This window comes from Phacochoerus africanus, chromosome 4 (assembly GCF_016906955.1).
Source record: "Phacochoerus africanus isolate WHEZ1 chromosome 4, ROS_Pafr_v1, whole genome shotgun sequence".
In the NCBI taxonomy this organism is placed as follows: domain Eukaryota; kingdom Metazoa; phylum Chordata; class Mammalia; order Artiodactyla; family Suidae; genus Phacochoerus; species Phacochoerus africanus.
Genome location: NC_062547.1, coordinates 51459754 through 51482147, shown reverse-complemented (window position 1 = coordinate 51482147; position 22394 = coordinate 51459754). Strand labels below are relative to the sequence as shown.

The 22394-nt window shown below is 49.2% G+C and overlaps 1 pseudogene; it reads right to left on the bottom strand.

Moving 5' to 3' along the window:
- Positions 1-210: 210 nt before the first annotated feature.
- LOC125124515 (brain acid soluble protein 1-like) lies at positions 211-10656 on the bottom strand (annotated as a pseudogene).
- Between the last annotated feature and the right edge of the window lie 11738 nt (positions 10657-22394).

The window sequence follows — 22394 nt, the reverse complement described above, 5'->3', positions numbered from 1 at the left end:
ACTATTTGGATTCTCCCCACCCCCTCCCTCCCTTGATGGGACCACATTCCTTTTCTCAGATAATACTTATCATTACTTCCAATTTGAAACCAGTTAGTGTAGGAGAGGAGAGAGACAGAGAGAGAAAGAGAGACAGACAGATCATGGATAAGCTGCATTTTTTTCTCCAGTCTTTGTTACTTTGACTCCTATGGTTTGAACTGAATTAGCTCAGGGCCTCAGATTTGACCTCATCTGTGGGGTTGTGGGGGCTGCGGGGGCCGGGCCTTGTGCATGGAACTGGGTGCTTGTGGCTGCTGGGGTCTCTTTGGTGGATGGGGCAGCCTCAAGGATGCTGGGTTTTGAGTCTGAAGCTGGGGCCCCATCACTTTTCTTCCCCAGCAGAACCTTTGGGAGCCTCAGTCTAGGTGGGTTCCCCTGCCTCCTTGCTCTTGTCATCCTTGGTGGGGACCATGGACTCCACCATCACCTCAGCCTCCAAAGCCTTGGGGGCTTCACTGCCCGCCCCTGGGCCTAGGCAGCTGCCCCCTCATGCTCAGCATCCCTTGGGGGCTCCTGCGTCCCCTCCAATCCCTCCTTCTGCTCCGTCTCTGCCTTTGGTGCTTCTTCCTTGGCTGCCTAGATGGCATCTTCCTTGCCCTCCTTCCCCTCTAGGGTCTCCGCAGCCACCTGGATCTCATTGTCCTTCGGGGTTCCTTCCTCTTTTGCCCCAGTTCCTTTGGCCTTCTTGTCTTTGTCCTTGGCCTTCTCATCATTCACACTGTACCCCTTCTTCTTCTTGCTCAGCTTGCCTCCTATCTTGGAGTTGGGGTCTGGGCGCCTATGCTGCCCCTGGGTGAACAAGGTGCCACCAAGGGGCTTGGGTCAATGGCTTCGCCAAGCTGGATGCCTGGCTGCTGGCTGAGGACCTCTCTCAGGCTCAAAATGTCCATCGACAGAGGAGTGGATCAAGAAGATGTGGTACATATATACACAATGGAATATTACTCAGACATTAAAAGGAAAGAAATATCGGCATTTTTTGCAACATGGATGGACCTAGAAATTATCATGCTAAGTGAAGTCAGTAAGACAATGAGACACCAACATCAAATGCTTTCATTGACATATGGAACCCGAAAAAAGGCCACAATGAACTTCTTTGCAGAATAGATACTGACTCACAAACTTTGAAAAACTTATGGTTTCCAAAGGAGACATTTTGGGGGGTGGGGGGATGCGCTGGGGTCGTGAGATGGAAATTCTTTAAAATTGGATTGTGATGATCATTGTACAACTATAAATGTAATAAATTCATTGAGTAATTAAAAAAAATAAAAGGTGGAGCCTGCATCAAATAGAGAGTTGGAGCACTGCTGCAGCCATTGCCACTGCTACTACTCAAACTTCCACTTTTTTGATTAAATACTTCTTGGATAAGATGTATTATCTTTTTTTTTTTTGCCATTTTAGGGCTGCTTCCCATGGCATATGGAGGTTCCCAGGCTACGGGTCTGATCAGAGCTGAAGACGCCGGCCTACACCAGAGCCACAGCAATGCCAGATCCTTAACCCACTGAGCAAGGCCAGGGATCGAACCCGAAACCCCATGGTTCCTAGTCAGATTTGTTAACCACTGCACTACAACAGGAACTCTGTATTATCTTTTTTATATATCAAGGAAATGATTTAATGTCAAATATTTGCCTATATATATAATTATTTATGATATACTTTCCTTTAATTTTCTTATCTGGTGATGCTGGCATCATACAATGAACTGTAAAATGTTCTTATTCCATGTTTGGGCTAAGATTATGTAGGACTGAAATGATATCATCTCTAATGTGCCATCTAAATGTGATGGCACAGTTATAAATTTATAAGAATTACCTGGAATTTTGATAATAGCAGTAGGAAATAAAGACCAACTATAGCTAGAAAATCACTCTTAGATATTATTACTCAAGCTCAGGAAGATTTTTATGTATTTTGGGTTGGATTTTATCTTTGTACTTAGAATGAAACTTTTTTTTTTCTTCATTTACAGGACTGTCCTTGACCTCAAATGAACCATGGATGTATGTAGGCAGCGATATCCAGGAAACACAAAGCATTGATGTAGGTTCTCCACCACCCCTTCCCCTCTCTGCCCATCACAATTTTATTTTTTCTTTCAGCACCATCTTTTTTTTAAGATGATAAAGTGTAAGGAAGATAAATTGCACAATAAAATACCCTCCCTGGAATACACATGTCTATCATAAGACAATTGTCCAGCACCAACAGATTTCCAGAATTCATGTTACTATTAAACATAATATGAAAATTAGATTTACATAATGTGGTTTATATCCAACTTATAATATTTTCTCCAATAGATGACTCTTTTGTATATTCTTATTTTATTTTGTGAATAATTTCATCAAAAAATCTTGCCCCGGCATTGCCATGAGCTGTGGTGTAATTTGCAGCTGTGGCTTGGATCTGGCACTGCTGTGGCCATGGTGTAGGCTGGCAGCTGCAGTTCTGATTCAACTCCTAGCCTGGGAACTTCTATGCCACAGGTGCTGATCTAAAAAGTAAACAAAACAAACAAACAATATATATATATAGCCTTAAAAAAAGGAGAAAGAAATCAAATAGAGCTGAGTATCTACAATGAAAAATATGTACAGGAAAGTGATCTTGTGTAAGGCTAATCAAGTAACTCCCTCTTCTCTACTTCTCCCCTTGCCACACACTTCCTGTCCTCTCATCTGAGTGTCCAAAGGAGATTGAGTCCAGCAGGGAGTGAGAGGGTTTTCATACTCACAGCAAAGGTGGGAACAAGACATCCCTCAGAGTAATTCCATCTCTTTTCCTCCTCCCCTCCAAGTTCACATGTGGCATCCCCTCCTGGGACAGACTCACCTCCTTCTCTGTCCAAGTGGATTATTCTAGAAGGGACCCAGATAAACGACCCTGGAAGGACCAATGTCCAGTGGCCACAATTTATAGAAATAAAAATCAAGCTGCAGTATATGATGAAGAACATCAAAAATGGTCCAAGGGATGGGGCCAGGCCCTAAACCCTCACATTTCCAGGACATGTTGCTGTGTGATGGGGGTGGAACAGAATGTTTGATGTTGACTTACCCTTAGGACCTCAGGTTCACCGGCAGGAAATTCTGGGACAGACACTTCCACAGATGGGGGACAGAGAGTGTCGCAGCTAGAACACAAAATTAGAACCCACTTCCAGTGTGCTCTGGACCATTCCCTAAAGTGTTGTTGGAGCAACCATGGCAAAGCTTGAGATAGAAGAAAAAAGGCTGATTAAGACTAGGTCTTGGGAAGGTTACTTCCAGGCATAATTTCCCTGAGTGTAAGTTACATCCTCATTTCCTGCCTGGGATCTGGAATCCCAATCAGCAGTCAGGAGGGTGTTGTGTGAGGAGGGGGGACACATGTGCCTGGGCCAAAAGAACCCAATGCCCATTTGGTCAGGAAGAGTCTATGCCAGCTGGCCATTGAGCAATAGGGCTTAAGCCCCAGCCTCCCTTATACCAGCTGGATGAGCTTGGTTACATCTGTGAGTCAAGGAAGCCTTATGTATACTAGCCCCATATTTTTTACTTCTGCACAGCTGGCCAGGACCCATTAGCTCCAAGCCCATCAGCATAATACTTAATTTCACACACCCAGTTGTTACAGTGTCCCAATAAGCAGATTTTTAACCATTTAGAACCTGTCTGTTTATCATACTCCACTGCACACAGCATCTGCTAGTCATAGATAAGACAAACATCTGGCTGTCAAAGACCTCAAGCCACAACTCCCACTGGTGCTCTCTGATGCAGAGGCTCCTCCCATGCTGCTGAATGATGTCACCTACACCCACAACCCCCTGTCATTTCCCTCTACCCCAGCAGCTCCCCTGCTCTCATCACCTTGGATGGTACTCCCTGTGATATAGCTTCTAGAAGGTCTCATATTGTGAGGGACATCCCTTAGCAACAACCTGGCAGAGTGCACCCTGGTAAAGCTCATTATGGACACCTGCCATCTCATGGCCACCTCATTCTTCTTGATCAGTCCCCAAGTCTGTAAAACCTTAACTCTTGGTCAGGTGACCCAACACTTCCTACTCCACATCCTCATCTGAAAAATGGAAACACTTGTAGACCTGTTTGGAGGATCAAATGGCATAAACATCAATCAGTTGAAGCACCACCTGGTCCATTACAGTTCATAATGCGAGAAAGAACATTGGTGCATAACGCCTCATTGTCTTCTCCTCATGTAGATCTGACTCCTGTTCATCCTTTCCTTTTTGTTGTCTCATTCTTTGTTGCACAAGACCTGTCTCACAGGCCACAGTGACCATGCCTTTGACTAGGGCCTTGACATTGTGGTATTCTGTAAGAATAATAGACTCTGGGTCAAGATGGACACAGGTTCTCATTTAGGTATGTTACTTATTTCTTATGGATAAAGCAAGCATCAAGAGTAGCTGCTAATGCAGCATGAAAACCAGGATGACCTCATGGAAGTCACTGGAGAACAAAGTTTCAAGATGGAATGCATGCTTATTGGTACTAGGTGTCTAGACATGGGGAAGATGGGGAGAGGAATTGCCATCTTCCACTTAGGCACTGTGACTCCATGAGCTCTTCTGTACTAACTTTCTTCCACGTGGGAAGCCTCTTTTAGGGAGAGCAGGGCCCTTGCATAATCTGGATTTGGTTTTGTTCCTGATCTAGAGATTGGTCTACTGCCACCTAGAGGCCAATGCAGGAACTGCTTTCTGGCTGCTGTTCTGGGTGGAGATTCTCAAGGCTTTCCTGACTCTCAAAAACCCTTTTCTAAACAGCCACCTGGGAGTTCCTGTCGTGGTGCAGTGGTTAACAAATCCGACTAGGAGCCATGAGGTTGAGGGTTAGATCCCTGGCCTTGCTTAGTGGGTTAAGGATCAGGCGTTGCCTTGACCTGCGGTGTAGGTTGCAGATACGGCTCGGTCCCCATGTTGCTGAGGCTCTGGCAGAGGCCAGTGGCTACGGGTCTGATTCGACCCCTAGCCTGGGAACCTCCATATGCCGCAGAAGCGGCCCTAGATAAGGCAAAAAGACAAAAACAAAAAACAAAAAAACCCAAAAAAACCAGCCACCTGGAGTGGGAGTTTGAAACCACAGAGCACCAAACCTCACTCTTCACCATACCTGTTTCCATGATTCTCTATCTGCATCTCCCAGTTGCATACCAATGCTTGCACATTTTTTCTGACCATGAAAACACAAAGAGTAACATATCAGAGCGAGGGGAACAGCTGATGAGGGGGAACTTTCCAGAGAATAAGGGAATTCTAGTTATTCCAACAACTGAAACAGTCACAGCCAATCACTGTAACTGAGCAAGGCCTTTTGGGGCTCCTGGCACAAAAGATTGTCTGTGTCCCACATTTCTTGTTTTTAGGAAATGGGCCTCATTCAGCCTCCATGGCCTTCCCTGAGTTCCCAGGGGCAGATTCAGACAATTTCTGGTTAGGGAAGGAAGGAGATGCAAAATCAAAGGAGGATCAGTGAAAAAACAGTACAGCCTTGGGGCAGGATCCTGCTTCCCTCTCAAGGGATACACAGAATGTCATAGACATCTTATGCACCTAAGAGAAAAGTTATATTCCTTATGGTTATTTTAGAAAGGAATACTTAAAACTGAACAGCATGGAGTCTTTCATTGTCTTTCTCACCCATGGCTTCACTCAATCACCCATAAGCTAAAGATTAGGCACCCTGAGCACAATTGCCTGTGGGTTAAAGATGATTAGCACATGATGTTTTTTTCAGGATATATCCTAGTTTTTTTCCTAATCTGTGATTGATATGCCCATTTCTCAAGTACTGTTATTCTAGGCAATAACCCAGAAGACAACCACCCTGATCATGCTGAGATCTCCTGACACCAGCTTTGGTGACAAACAACCCCTTAAAAAAGAACAATGCATGTTTTTTCCCCCCAATCCTGATTTCTATCTGAAAGCCTGTTTTGTTTCATTTGCTTTTTACTATAAAACTCCCCACAATTCTCCCAAAGAGGGCACAGTCTTTAGAGCATTAACCTGCTGTGGGCTACTTTGCCTGGCAAAGCAATAAAAGCTGTCTCTGCATTTCTATTGAGCACTGGTGGACAGAGGCTGAGTTTTGGCAACAATAAGGGTCATCTACATAAAAATACAGCTTATATGACATATAACAGCAAAAGGTGGATTAGTAACAAAACAAAGAAATCTAGTCTTACCAATCTTACGCAACATCATACTGGAAGTCCTAGCCATCCCAGTGAAAAAGAAATAAAAATGCATGTACTGGAAAAGGCGAACTATAACTCTCTTTATTCGCAGATGACATGATTATCTGTATAAATAATTCCAAAGAATCTCTAAGAGAAACTTGTAGAACTATTACACAAGTTTGGTGAGGCATCAGCATGCAAGATTGCAATGGAAAGATTAATATTGGGAATGAGAAATTTTAAAACTAACATTTATAATAGCTCCAAAAAATCAAATACTATGTATAGATCTATTGCAGTGGCTTGGGTTGGGTCACTGCAGTGGTGCAGGATCTCCCTGCCTGGCAGAGTGGGTTAAATGATTCTGAGTTTTGGCAGCTGTGGCTTGGATTTAATCTCTGGCCAAGGAACTTTTATATACCTCTAAATAAATAAATATATTTTAAAATAAAATAAAACCAACTGAAAGACTGCATTTCTGCATTATCTGCACACTCACATGTCAGGGGGAGCACTTGCAAAGTGAAATGATGGAAAAGACAAACCCTGGCCAGTGGAAGTGCTGCCCAGGTGCCCGATTTCAGCAGAGCACAGAGGGCACAAGTCCCTGACTCTGAGTACCCTTCGGGGGGGGGGGTGTGGGCATTGGGGGCCCTGCCTGCACCTCTTAGGTGGTCAGCCTTTCAGTGTGGTGGCCTTCCTGCCTGCCAAGTGGGCTCTTCCCCAACAAGTAGGGCCTGCCCTCTGCCCAAAGATGCTAAAGGACTTTAAGAGAAACATGGTCTTTTAGGGTAAAATCTCTATTTCCACTATTGGTGGGTTTGGAAGGGCTGGTTCATTTAGATACTGTTAGGCACTGAGCACACAGTAGGTGCTTAATAAATGTAAAGGTGCTTAATAAATGTAAAGGTGCTTAATAAATGTAAATGAGTGGCACTTAGGGTATCATGGTGTCCTGGGCACAGGGTGGCAGGGGCAACCCACAGGAAGGCCTGATGTGGCTGAGGGTTCACAAGAGGCAGCACAGGATTCCCTGGGGATAGGGTGCGGGGATGGCCACCTGCACCACAAGGGAGGTCTGGAAGTCAGCCTGTAAGAAGCTCTTTGCAAGTGCTATTGCAACCTTGAGAAAAGGTAATTTTATCTTCAGGCACTGGTCCTCCCCTGGCAAGCCCTGGTATCTGCAGCTTCCCCACAGCCAAAGGCAGATTTGACTTTCCACGAGGGCACAGGCTGCAGGAGGCTGGCTGTGCTCCTGTGCCTTGGGATTGAGGGCATCCAGGAGGCGGCTCTTTTGCAGCCATGCAGGATCTCTAAGCTCTCAGTTTCCTAAAGGCCCATATCTGGAGATGCTGCTTTTGTCAAGGAGGCTCTAAATAGAAAACTCATCTTGAGCTCACAGCTCAGCCTGACCTACTTCTGCCTCAGAACTGCTGGCTTGGTTGCTGGGTCTCTGCTATAGGTGCTGGTTTTATAAACACAAGACTTGGGAATGTGAGTCACTCTTTCCCTTCTTTCTGCTGTTTGAGGACATGGCCATGTGGTCAGCCCTGGAGCACCAGGACTTCTTGTGCTCAGAACTGCCTCCACGATGGGACACTGGGGCAACCGTTTGCCTGAAGACTTGGTTTAAAGAGGTCTAAGAGTTCCTGTTGTGGCTCAGAGGTTTACAAACCTGACTATTATTCATGAAGATATGGGTTCGATTCATGGGATCACTCAGTGGGTTAAGGATCTGGCATTGCTGTGAGCTCGGATGTAGGTTGCAGATGTGGCTCAGATCTGGTATTGCTGTGGCTGTGGTGTAGGCCGGCAGCTTCAGCTCCCATTTGACTCCTAACCTGGGAACTTCAATATGCTGCAGACGTGCCCTAAAAGCAAATAAAATAATAAAATAAAATAAAGTAGAATAAAATGAGGAGGTCTAGAATGCAGCCTTACAATCCAACCACCTCTTTTATTCTTCAGGTCACCATAATTCTGTGTCAACCAGTGGGAAGTTAAAAATCAGTGAAGATATTCCATGCTCCTGGGATGAAAAAGTTAATATTGTAAAAATGGCCAAAGTACCCAAAGCAATCTACAGATTCAATGCAATTCCTATCAAGTTACCCATGACATTTTTCACAGAACTAGAGCAAAGAATACAAAAATTTATATGGAACCACAGAAGATACAGAATTGCCAAAGCAATCCTGAGGAACAAAAACCAAGCAGGAGGCATAACTCTCACAGACTTCAGGCAATATCACAAAGATACAGTAATCAAGACAGTGTGGTACTGGTATCAAAACAGACATACAGACCAATGGAACAGAATTGAGAATGCAGAAAGAAACCCAGACACCTACAGTCAATTAATCTTTGACAAAGGAGGCAAGAACATAAAATAGGAAAAAGATAGTCTTTTCAGCAAGTATTGCTGGGAAATCTGGACAGTTGCATGCAAATCAATGAAACAGAACACACCCTCACACCATGCACAAAAATAAACTCAAAATGGCTTAAAGACTTAAATATAAGACAAGACACCATCAACCCCCTGGAAGAGAACATAGGCAAAACATTCTCTGATATCAACCTTACAAATGTTTTCTCAGGTCAGTCTCCCAAAGCAACAGAAATAAAAGCAAAAATAAACCAGTGGGACCTGGTCAAACTGACAAGTTTTGCACAGCAAAGGAAACCAAAATAAACCAAAAAGACAACTTACAGAATGGGAGAAAATAGTTTCAAATGATGCAACAGACAAGGGCTTAATCTCTAAAATATACACACAACTTATACAACTCAATGGCAAAAAAGTCAACAACCCAATTGAAAAATGGGCAAAAGACCTGAATAGACATTTCTCCAAGAAAGACATACAGGTGGCCAACAAGCACATGAAAAAATGCATAATGTCTCTGATTATTAGAGAAATGCACATCAAAACTACCATGAGATACCACCTCACACCAGTCAGAATGGCCATCATTAATAAGTCCATAAATAACAAATGCCGGAGAGGTTGTGGAGAAAAGGGAGCCTTCCTGCACTGTTGGTGGGAATGTAAGCTGGTACAACCACTATGGAGAACAGTATGGAGGTATCTTGGAAAACTATACATAGAACTACCATATGACCCAGTAGTCCCACTCATGGGTATATATCCGGATAAAACTTTCCTTGAAAAATACACATGCACCTGCCCCGAGATTGTCTAGTCAGCCATGTCCTCTGCAAATTGGGAATTTGATTTTTCCCTCCTAGTTTGTCTGCTTCTTCTTGCCTTTGGAAGCAGCTGGGTTTCTCAGGGCTGCTTTGCAGGGGGGAGCAGACTTGCTGGGTCACTCCCACTCCAGGGAAAGGCTGGGGCCAGAGCTGGGATCTGTCACACTTGCCATCCAAAGAGAACACAGATGTGGCATCCAGTGTCACTTGCAACACAGGACTGGTCCTTATCTGCAATGATCATGGTGCAGCTGGCTCCACAGATAGAACAGATGGTGACACTGGATGGGCACCACAGGACCAGGTGAAAGAGCTCTGGTGGTCAGAGTGAGGGACCTGGGCTCAGTCCAGGAGCTGGTGGAGTTCAAGACAGAGAGAGACAGAGACAGAGAGACAGATGGACAGAGAGAGACAGAGACAGAAGATGTGGCAGCAAAGGAGGTCCTCTTTTGTGACTCTGTCCCTTTGCAGTGTGACCTTGGGTGGGACTTATACTGACCAGCCTTAACAGAGCTTCTGGACAGAGATCAAGTTCCCACTGCTCACCCACCCCAGCTGGGTCTCAGCACTCCTGAGGTACCAGGTTCTAGGACTCCTCCTCCTCCTTTGATTTTCATTGGCACTTTCAACTCTGTAAGGATCAAAAAATCAGAAGTGGTAGATGATCACACACAGTGGTGAACTGGATGTGTCCTTGTGGCATCCCCTCAGGACCTTGCAGCCTGGGCCAGTCTGGGAACAGTCAGGAGAGTGGAGCTTTGGCCAGCCTCCCAGTGCTGGTCATTGGCAGGGCAGAATATACAGAGGGATGGAGAGCCTGGTGCCTCTGCAGGGACCAGGCAGGGTGGAAGGGAGCCAGGCACTCTGGCTACCTGTGCTCACAGCCCTCAGGGACTTTCTTGTCACTGAACAATCACCTGTCCTGCAGAGGCCCCCAGACTCCCCTCACTCTCTGCAGAATTCCATGGCATCTGTGGCCTGGTGGGCATCACTGGTGCACATCCATGTGGCCAGGACCACAAATGGCTTTCTGCCAATGACAAGGCTCCCACTATGTCCAGTGAACTCAGTGAAAACTATCAGTGAGGCTGCATCCACTGGACCCCCCTGGCATAGCTCTTGAGCCTCAGGTGAGCAGGCTCCTGGGGAGTTTTCATCCACCCCCAGGCCCTTGAGCTGTGTGCTCACCTGCATGGTCATGAGCTCCAGGCCTTTTGGAAGGACCAGTGCCTGGGCCCTCCCGGGCCCTCTTCAAACCTGTTCTCCTGCCCTTGGATCAGCCCATTCTGCATCCAGTCCCATGAGCTCATGACCTGCTCATGGACTTGCAGTGTCTCTTGTCACCTGGTTCAACCACACTGATGCTACTCTTCTCCTGAAATCCACTTGAGCTGCCTCCCACATGCCGGTTGGTGTAGTCACTTGAAGTATTTCTAATTCCCATTGTGAATTCTGCTCAGACCTGTGATCCACTGAGAAATGAGTCTTTGTTTCCAAATCTGTGGGTTTTTAATCCATCAACAAGGAAGAACTGAGGGCACCACAGAGCAGTCATTGTGTTCTGGGTCTGAAATACCCAAGAGGGCACTCCCCACTAAACTTGTATATTTTTGGCCATACATGTGTTTTGTTTTGTATGTTTCTATTTATTTTTTGTCTTTTTAAGGCCACACCTGCAGCCTATTGAAGTTCCCAGGCTAAGAGTACAATTGGAGCTACAGCTGCCAGCCTAAGGCACAGCCACACCAATGCCAGATCTTTATTTATTTATTTATTTATTTATTTATTTTTGTCTTTTTGTCTTTTAGGGCCACACCCACAGCACATGGAGTTTCCCAGGCTAGGGGTCCAACCAGAGCAGCAGCCACCAGCTCATGTCAGAGCCACAGCAGTGCCAGATCCGAGCCGCATCTGCGACTCACACCACAACCTCTGGCAATACCAGATCCTCAACCCACCAAGCAAGGCCAGGGACCAAACCCACAACCTCATGGTTCCCAGTCGGATTTGTTAACCACTGAGCCATGACAGGAACTCCCCAATGCCAGATCTGAACGGCACCTACAACATATGCCATAGCTTGTGCCAATGAGGGAATCTTAACCTACTGAGTGGGGCCAGGGATCAAACCTGCATCCTCATGGATATTATTTTGGTTCTTAACCTGCTGAGCTACAATGGGAAATACATACACATATGTTTCCGAAATGTTTTTTTTTTCTTTTTCTTTTTTGGCAATGTCTGCAGCATGCATAAATTCCTGGGCCAGGAATCAAACCTGTGCCACAGCAGCAACCCAAGCCCCTGCACTGACAACACAGAATCCTTAACCCCACAAGAAAATGTCAGCCTTATCTGCATTTAGGTAGAACTTATTGTTTTTGCTTAAAATCACTGCTTTCAAAGAGTAAGTGAGGCCCTTTTACAATTATTGTAGTGACTGGCATATTGACCTTTATTTTTACTGTTTTAATTTACATCGTGTGCACCTCACTTTTCTTTATTTTTCTGTGATGTAATCACGAGATCTACCCTTTTGACTTTTAAGTGCATAGGGCAGTGCTGTTAACAAGGGGCATCTCTAGAACTGATGCTTTCCAGCCACACATATTTAAACTGATTTCATTCTGGGGCCTGCGCTCTGTGTCCAGGAGCTGTCCAGGGCACAGAGACTAGAACAGAGGCCACCCTGCCCACATGAACTTGGGAATAGGGGAAATCAGTAGAATGTTTTAAAGTGGTTCACAGGTACCAAGTGAAGAGAAAACTGGAGCAGGGGAGTGGGAGCAGGGCCCCCTCAGACGCTGTCCCAAGCAGGGTGGTGACATGGTGGGTGTGGTCAGTAGGGGGTCTCCAGGCCTGTGTAGCTGCTGTGCTGGGGCCAGACTACAAGTTGAAGGGCAAGAGCCCAAGGCAGGAGGGCTGGCTGAGCAGGATCAACCCCATGGCCATGGTCAACCTCAGTTCTCAGTAGGGGGTCTCCAGGCCTGTGTAGCTGCTGTGCTGGGTCCAGACTACAAGTTGAAGGGCAAGAGCCCAAGGCAGGAGGGCTGGCTGAGCAGGATCAACCCCATGGGGGCCATGGTCAACCTCAGTTCTCCTGTTTCCTTTCAGTGGGGGGCCCCATCTGACACCCTTGGGGGCAGAGGCAGTGAGTTGATGCTCCAGGGCCCCCAGCCATTCAAGCCTTGGGGGCTGGGCCACCACTCCTGCTGGCTTATGCAGGGCTGAACTTCCCTCATGTGGTCTCCATATCCAAGCCTTGCCGGCCAGGAGGGAGGGTGATGGGAAGGGCTGTGGATTCCTGCCCTGCTGGACAGTCCTGGACCAGTGCCCATGCCCCTCTGTACCCTCAGCACATACCTAGGTGAGGTGGGGAGACTGGGGAGCAACCATATCTGCTCCACCCTATGCTGTGGGTAACAGTGATGAGATGCTTGTGCTCAGTGTGGGTCATTTGGGCCCAGAGGAGGAGCCAGATGCCCATGCACATAGCACATTTGCATGGTCACATGCACAAAGCATACACGTGCCACTGTGGGAGGCAGAGCTAGAGGGGACACCTGTACCAGGTGACTTTGCTATAATCCAGGCCACCAGCACAATGGACTGGCATGGGTCCACCAGTGGCCTTATTCACTTTGCTGTATATTTTTTTACTTTTATTTTTTTAGGGTCGCAGGTGTGGCATGAGGAAGTTCCCAGGCTAGGGATTGAATCAGAGCTATAGCTCCCAGGCTATGCCACAACCAGAGCCAAGTCTGCAACCTACACAAAAACTTTCAGGAATGCTGGATCCTTAACTCACTGAGCAGGGTTAGGGATCAAATCCACATCCTCATGAATACAAGACAGGTTCATTTCCAATGAGCCACAACAGGAACTCCCAGTTTGCCATTCTCTAGGAGTTTCTTGGTGTCAGGGAAGTTATAGAGGCCCCCCAAACCCACCCCTCTCTGTAGGAATGTGACTGTCTGCCCAGCCTGCCAACCCCATCCCAGGCCCAGGAAGGAAACTCTCAAGCCCACCACCATCAGTGTCCACTGCCAGGGCGGCTCCTCCATGGACCTGCTTCTCCCTAAGTGGACGACACAGATGAGCCCAGGGAAAATGTCATGCCAGCTCTTTTGAGGCCTGCTTGGGTGGCTTCAAAAGTTCACATGCAGAGTAACTAAGCAACCATAGCTAGAAAAACTGAAAAAATGTTAAAGAGGGGCGGCCATGGCAGCTAAGAAGACAAATAAATCTTACTACAATGCTAACATATATAGGAAAAGCCTTGCTAAGTCAGACGAAATCCTAGAGGCTACTTATAAAAAGGGACAGATTCAAATACACAGAAATCAAGTATGTGCATGGGGGGGAACCCTCAAAAAGTCAAAGAAAATATGAAACAAAAAACACTTGCACTTCTAAAGTCCTTAATGAGTGAAGAATTTCTACAAATCAACTTTTTATTTTTTTTATTTTTATTTTTTTTGTTTTTTGTCTTTTTGCTATTTCTTGGGCCGCTCCCATGGCATATGGAAGTTCCCAGGCTAGGGGGCAAATTGGAGCTGTAGCTGCCAGCCTACGCCAGAGCCACAGCAACAAGGGATCGGAGCCGAGTCTGCAACCTACACCACAGCTCACGGCAACGCCGGATCGTTAACCCTCTGAGCAAGGGGAGGGACAAAACCCGCAACCTCATGGTTCCTAGTCAGATTCATTAACCACTGCACCACCATGGGAACTCTTTTTTTTTTTGAAATCAACTTTTTAAAAGCAAACAGATGGGAAATGATGTGACCTATAGGTCACAATACAAAGGGAGGAGACATAAAATATGCATATGGGCCTCACTCCTAAGGGATATGCAGATTGAAAGCAAAAGCCATGGCAGCAGGCACCTCTTACCTCAGCAGTATTCAAGGTCCCAGCTGGGAAGGAAGGTCTGAGGGTCAGGTGGTCTCAGAGAGCGCAGCTGGGGTCAGTGGGCACCACCAATGCCCTGAGTTAAAACCACAGGCACAGGTGACTGACAGCACCTCCACATGGGGGAAGAGCAGGGGACTGGGGCTCCCCCTGGGCTCCTGGGTATTTGCCAAATGGAAAGATCTGAGAGCTCAAAAATAAGGGCCTTTAACAAAATCATGATGGATCCATAATACACATGTTACACAGCCACTGACACTGGTCCCCAAGGTAATGATGAAGATCTCTAGTGGTGGTTTAAGTGCAAAAGCTCTGCGGTGCCCAAAGGGCAGGAGCAATGCACAACAGTGACACACACCTATCCAAGGGGTGCTGGACACATAGGAGGGGGTGGGCTGAGGGGCAGTGGGACAAGGCCAGGCCTCCTGGGGGAGATCGGCTTGGTCATAGGACCCTCCCCTGAAGGCAAGAGTTTCCAGGTAAAGGGCTCAGGGCTGATGCCAACCAATGAGACAGGCTCTCGTGTGGATGGAATGACAGTGACCTCAGAGTTCTGAAGCTGCCTGGCACCCACTCTGCTTTGTGTCCGAAGGCAGTTGGGAGCCCTCATGGTCTCTGACCTGCTCTGGAGTTTGTGTGTTTTTCCTGTTCTGACCCACTGACCCTCTCATTCACCTTGTTACTGTTTCTTGGGGAGAGGTGCACCTCCAACAGCGAGAGGTCAGAAAGGTGAGCAAGACCTGAACCCTCATTCCTAATGGGCTCCTTGGGGACAGAGACCACTTAGCTGGTGACTCCCTTCCCCCTGAGCTGTGGCTAAGCTGACATCAACACTGGAGCACTTAAGGTAAGCAAGGGGGATGCAGCCCCTCAGGGAGCTGAGGGCTTCCAGCTGCATCCAAGGGGCCCAGGCTCATGAAGGAGGCCAAGGTCAGAGCTTAGATATCTGGAATGGGGAAGGGGGGGTAGGTGAGACCAAAATGGAGATGAGAAGAGATGGAAGTGGGAGGGTGGGGCAGCAGGAGGTGGCACAGGGGAGAAGGAGGAAATATGAACAGTGAAGGAGCAGGGCAAGAAGGATGAGCAGGAGGACGACCAGCCCAGAAAGGGGGAGCAGGAGGACAGGAGGCCAAGACCAGCCCAAGCCAGCTCCTTGGGGGTTAGGTTGGGGTCCCTGCAAATGTTTTACTTGTGTGATCTCCTGGTTTGATGCTCAGACTCAGGGAACCTCAAGATGCTGAGTGAGGCCTGGGTGGGAAATCCCTGGCTGATTCAAGACCAACCACAAGGGCTTAGTGTCCACATCAGTATCCTCCTGACACTGCTAATGAGCAGGGGGAGAGGAGAAGTGAAGGAAGATCAGGGTTCAGGGACAGCTGGTTGTGAGGGTCCAGGTGCCCAGGTCCATTCCATCCAGTATCCACCTGCCCCTGGTCTCCCTCCCCTGTGTGGAGAGAGGACCCTCCCCCGAAGGAAAGTCAAATTACAGGTCAATGGTTCAGGGCTGCTCCTAGCCAATGGGATGGGCACAACTGTGGGTGGAATGGCGGTGAACCCAGAGTTCTGTCTGTTGCTTAGCACCCACTCTGCTTCGTGTGCCCAGGCAGTTTGGAGGCCCTCGTGGTTGCTGACCTGCTCTGATGCACTCACTCACCTGCCTGCCCTGCTCTGACCCACCTGATCCCCACACCTTCCTGGTTACCCTGTTACCATTTTGAGAGGAGTGGCCCACATCCAACAGCAAGTTCAGAAAGGTGAGCATGAGCTGTGCCCTTGACCCCTAACAATACCTCAAGGACAGAGAGGCCACTGGTGGGTGCCTGGACCACTCAGGTCTGGGGCTGAGATAACAGGGACCTCCAGCACCAAACACTGAGTGTGCAGCCCGCTCAGGGCTCTGTGGGGTGTGGGCTTATGCCAGAGATGTGAGGAGCCTGAGGTGAGAGCTCAGACCTCTGGCCCAGAAAAGGAATTGGGGGAGGAGGACCATGGGGAGATGATGCAGGAAGAGGAGGAGCAAGATGGGGAGCAAAGGAGATCTAGCCAAGGAGAGATGAATGTAGAGGAAAGGTGGATACAGAGGATCAAGGGTGGAGGAGGTGAATTAGGAGGAGTTAAAAAGAAAGGAGTGAGAGCAAGAAGAATAAAGATGAAGGAAGTAGAACAGGAAGATGGAGGTGGAGGAGATGGAGGAGGAGTAGATGGAGGAGGGGGAGAACTAAGCAGGACAAAATGGATGGATAAAGTGGTGGATGAAAGAGGAAGAAGGAGAGATGGAGAAGGGGGTGGAGGGGAAATAGGGGGTCCAGCCCAGCCCAGAGTAGGTGGTTTTGGCATCCAGATGAGGTTGCTTAAATGGCGTATCTGAGTGAGCCCCAGTTTTGATGCTTGAACCCTGGGAACCTCAGGGAGCTGTGTGAGGGCTTGGGTGAGAAATCTCTGGCTAATTCAAGTCCATTGGCAAGGGAGTAGTGTCCACATCAGTACTGTCCTGGAATCCCTAATAGGGAGGTGGAGAGGAGGAGAGAAGGAAGGTCGTGATCAGGGGACCAAATGTTTCTGAGGGGCCCTGTGCCTGGGTCCATTGCCTACGTGGCTACAACTGGCCCAGTCACCTTCTCCTGCCAGCTGACAGCCTGTGCCTGGAGAGGATGACCTCCTTGGTTTTGGATTCAGTGCTAACATTGACCTCTGACCTCTGCCCTATTTTGGGTGGAATGGCAGCGACCTCTGAGTTCCACCCTCTGCCCAACACACTCTCTGCTTTGTGTCCCCAGGTAGCTGGAGGCCCTGGTGGTCTCTGACCTGCTCTGACACTCACCTGCCCTCCCTGTTCTGACCCATGGACCTGGGTCCATTTGTACAGCAAAGACCAGCTCTAACAGAAAGATAAGCAAGACCTGCAACACATACTGACTCCTGGGGACAGAGGCAACTGGGTGGGTGACTCAGTCCTCCCTGGTCTTGAGCAAGATGATGCCAAACCCATCCCTGACCATGAGCCAGGTGCATGCAGCCCCTTATGTCTCCAAGGGGTGAAGGCTGCTGCTCACAGTGCCTGATTCCATGTGAGGGGCTCAAGGTCAGAGATCAGAAAACTGGCTCTAGGTGGGGGGCACATCCGAAAGAGGAGTAGCCAGGGAGAGGTTTTAGGAGGAGACAAAGGAGGGGGGTGAAGTGGAGAAAAGATGGAGGGGAATGGAAGGAAGGAAAGAAGGAGCAGGAGGAAAAGTGTAGCAGGAAGAGGAGAAAGGAGCAGGAGGAGATGGATAGATGGAGGAGGAGCAGGGGGTCCAGGCCAGCCCAGAGCCAGTTCTATGGGTTCCAGGAAAGGTCCCTACAAAGGCTGTGCCCAAACAAGCCCCTGGCTTGATGCTTGGATCTGGGGAATCTCATGGAGTTGGGTGAGGACTAGGTGGGAAATCTCTGGTCTGATTCCAGTCCAATCACAAGGGCTTAGTGTCCACATCAGTATCCTCCTGGTACTGCTGACAAGTAGCAGGAGATGAGGAGTTAAAAAGGTCAGGGTTGGAGGACCAGTTGGTGGTGAGAGTCTAGGTGTCCATGTCCATCTCAGCCAGGTTCCACATGCTCCTGGTCACACTCCCCGGAATGGAGAGAAAACCCTTACACCAAAGGAAAGTCATTTTAGAGGTCAAGAGTTCAGTGTTGCTCCTGGTCAATGGGACGGCCCATTTCCACTGTGGGTGGAAAGGCAGTGACCCCAGAGAGGGGAGGCCCACATCCAACATCAAGAGTCAGAAAGGTGAGCTTGAGCTATGCCCTTGACCCCTAACAATATCGCAGGACAGAGAGGCCACTGGTTGGTGCCTGAACCACTCAGGTCTGGGGCTGAGGTGACAAGGACCTTCAGCACCAACCACTGAGCATGCAGCCCCCTCAGGGCTCCCTGAAGTGTGGGCTGCTGCCAGAGGTGTCCGAATCCCTCTCAGATGTCTGAGGTGAGAGCTCAGACCCCTGGCCCCAAAAAGGAAGAGGGGGATTTGAAGGTAGGGGAGCAGATGCAGGAGGAGAAGGATGGGAGGAAGGAAGGTCCAGCTACACCAGAATTGGATGTAGGAGGATGGAGGGAGGAGGTGGTGAGTGGGGAAAAGGAATGAAGACAGGAATGAGAGGAAGAAGGGAAAAGATGAGTGGAGTGTTAGGTGATTGATGGAGGAGGAGGAGTGGGAGGAGGGGGAGGACTGAGCAGATGGAGATGGATGGTGGAAGAGGTGGATGGAAGAGGATGAAGGAGAGATGGAGGAGGGGGGAAGGGAAGCAGACTGTCAAGGCCAGCTGAGAGCAGGTGGTATTGGGAGTTGGGTGGGGTCACTTAAAGGGTGTACTGAGTGAGCTCCTGCTTTGATGCTTGGATCCAGTGAAATCTGGCAGTGTGGTGAGGCCTGCGTGGAAAATCACTGGCCTGAGTCAAGTCAAACTTCAAGGGCCTAGGGTACTTTCCTGGAAACCCTAAGTGGGAGGGGAGAGGAGGAGTGAATGAAGGTCAGGGTTGGGGTCCAAGTGTTAGTTAGGGTCCATGTGCCCAGGTGACACCTGCTCCTGTCACCTTCTCCTGCAGGGTTACAGCCCTGTCCCTGGAAAGGATGACCTACTTGGTTATGGGCTCAATACCGACCCTGACCTCTGACCTTTTTCCTATTGTGTGTGGGATGGCAGTGACCCTAGAATTCCACCTTTCACCCAGCACCCTCTCTGCTTCATGTCCCCAGGCAGTTGGAGACCCTCATGGTCACTGACCTGCTCTGAGATTCACCTGACCTCTTTGGTCTGACCCACCAACCTGACCCCTGGTCCATTTATACAGCAGAGACCCAGCTGCAGCATCAAAGATCAGAAAGGTCAGTGCTGCCCCTGGTGACTGAGCCCATGTGAGGAGCCACATGTCAGAATTCAGACACCTGGCTTGCTGGGGGGCAGTGCTGCATGGGGAAGAGGAGTAGGGAGGGGAGAGGATGCAGGAAGAGGAGGAAGAGAAGGAGGAGGAGACACAGGATGGGGAGGAAGAAGAGGAAAGGTGAAAGGAGGTTGAGGGGAGGAAGGAAAGAAAAAGGAGTAGGAAAAGGAGAAGTGGAGGATGGGTTGGAGATGAAGGATGAAGCAGGAGTAGATGGATGGATGGAGGGGGAGCAGGGAGTCCAGGCAAGCTCAGAGCCAGCTCTATTGGGACCCAGATGGGGTCCCTCCAATGCTTGTACCCTATTGAAACTCTGGGTTGATGCTCAGACCCGGGGACCTCAGGAAGCTGGGTGAGGTCTAGGTGGGAAATAGCTGGCCTGATTCAAGTCCAATGGCAAGGGCTTAGGGTCAATATCAGTATCCTCCTGGCACTGCTATCAAGCAGGGGGAGAGTAGGAATGCAAGAAGGATTGGAGGACCAGCGGGTCACAAGGGTCCAGGCCAGCCAGTCTCCACCTGGCCCTGCTGATGCTCCCCTGTGTGGGGAGAGGACCCTCCCAGAAAATAAAGTCACTTTTAGCTCAAGGGACCAGTGCTGCTCATGGACAATGGGATGAGCCCCATAGTGGTTGGAATGGCACTGTCCCCAGAGTTGTCCTCATTGCTCTGAACCCACTTTTTTTCATGTGCCCAGGCAGTTGGAAGCCCTCGTGGTCACTGACCTGCTCTGATGCTTCACTCACCCACCTGATTCCCACCTGGTTACTTTGTTACCTTCTTGGGAAGAGGGGTCCACACCCAACAGGGAAGGTCAGAAAGGTGAGCATGAGCTGCTCCCTCACCCGCTACTGACACTTCAACAACAGAGGCCTGTGGTGGGTACATAGACCACTCTGGTCTGAGGTCAAGGTGACAAAGATGTCTAGCACCAACTAGCATGCATGCAGACCCCTTAGGCCTCTGTGGAATGTGGGCTACTGCCAGAGGTGCCCAAGTCCCTATTAGGAGCCTGAGGTCAGAGCTTAGAATCTTGGCCCAGAAATGGAAGAGTGGGAGTATGAGGGAGGGGAGAGGTTGCAGAAGGAGGAGGATGGGGAGGAAGGAATGTCAAGTCAGACGAGAGATGGATGTAGGAGGACAGGTGGATGCAGGAGAATGGAGAAAGAAGGTAAGTGATGAAGAGCATTAAAGACAGGAGTGTGAGGAGTAAAAATTTTGATGCAGTGGGAGGGGGAGGATGGAGGAGGTGTAGATGGAGGAAGGAGAGTGGGAGGACAAAGCAAGAGGAGATGGAGGATAGGGAGGTGGATGGAAGAGAATGAAGGTGAGATGGAGAAGGGGCTGAAGTAGAGCTTCAGGTCTGGGCCAGCCAACAGCTTGATCTGTTGGGATTCAGATGGTGTCACTTAAAAGTGTATGCATGTGAGCCACTGGTTTGAGGCTCAGACCCAGAGAAATCTGGGAGTTGTGATGTCTGGGTGGTCCATCACTGGCCCGGGTCATGTCAAACATAGGGGCTTAGGGTCCACATCATTAACTTCACTGAACTCCTAAGAGGGATGGGGAGAGGAGTGAGGAAGGTGAGGGTTGGGGTACCAAGCCTTCCTGAATTTCCATGTGCCTGGGTCCATCTACTGACAGGTTACAGCTGCCCCTGTTATCTTCTCCAGCCATCTTCTCCTGCTGGGTTACAGCCCTGCCCCTGCAGAGGATAAGTCTTTAGTTATGGGCTCAGTCCTAACTCTGACCTCTATTCTCAGCCCTATTATTGTTGGAATGGCAGAGCCCTAAGAATTCTGTCTGCTGCCTAGCATTCACTTTTTTCTTTTCCCCAGGCAGTTGGAGGCTCTGTGGTCTCTGACCTTCTCTGACACTCACCCATCTTCTCCACTTCTCCTGCCCCATCCCTGGGTGCATTTCCACCAAAGAGGCACAGCTCCAGCAGGAAGAGGTCACAAAGGTAAGTGTGACTCTTGCACCCTCACCACATACTGACAGTAGGGGACAGAGGCCACTGTCATGGACCACTCTGGTCTGTAGCCAAAGTGATAAGGACCTCCAGCACCAACCTGCCAGAGGTGCCTGAATACCTGTGAGGAGCTTGAGGTCAGAGCTCAGACACCTGGCCCAGAAAAGGAAGAAGGGTAGGAGGAGGAGCAAGGGGAGAGGATGCAGGAGGAGGAGGATGTGCAAGGAAGCTGGATTGGGTGGAGAGATGGATGTAGGAGGTGGAGGGAGGTGGAAGGTTGGATGTCTGGTGGGGGAGCAGTGGGTGAGGAGGAGGAACGTGGAGGAGGAACATTGTGGAGGAAGACGGAGGAGACATGGGCCTGGGGAATGGGAAGAACACAGCATTGAGACCATCGTGGATGAGTGTGGATGTTGGAGGCAGAGATTAGGGATGCAGAGGAGGAGGTCAAGAGGAGCGGATGGAGCGAGGAGGAGCAGCATGGGGCAATTGTGGAGGAGAAGGTCTGAGCTTGGGCAACTCTCCACTGCCCACTGGTCCCTCCAAGTCTCCTTGGCCTGAATCCTGTAGGTTTTCCATCCATCCTGCCTGAGATCAGGGACACTGGCTGGCTGATCACGTGTGGGCAGTGGGCTGCAGTGGGGACATAGAGACTCACCCAGTTCAGCAACCTGTCCCCCCATTGTTACATGTGTCATCTGACCCACCCGACCCCAGCCGTGTTTCCCACTGGCTAGAACTTCTTTGTGTTACCCCAGAACAGATGTGTCCACCACTTGAACAGGGAAAATTAAGCCCTTCCCCCTGTGACTTGTTCACAAAGGCTTGGGATGGTCTCATAAGCACAGAGGCTGCCTGTGGTCAAGTACCTTATCCTTTCACCAATCCCACCCCCACCCGATGGGCTGGCAGTCTTCTCTGATTCACCAGCCAGAATCAGCTGAGTGTTAAGAAGACTGTAGCAGATGGGAGCCTCTTGTCCTAGAGATCCCTGGTCCCCACACCCCACCCTGCATCCCTAGTGGGCTCATCTAGGATGGGCACATGGTCAGGGAAGAGCTTAGTGAGCAGGAGCAAAGAGCTATCCTTGGCTGGGAGAGCACCTGGTGTTATTTTCACCTGTGCATCT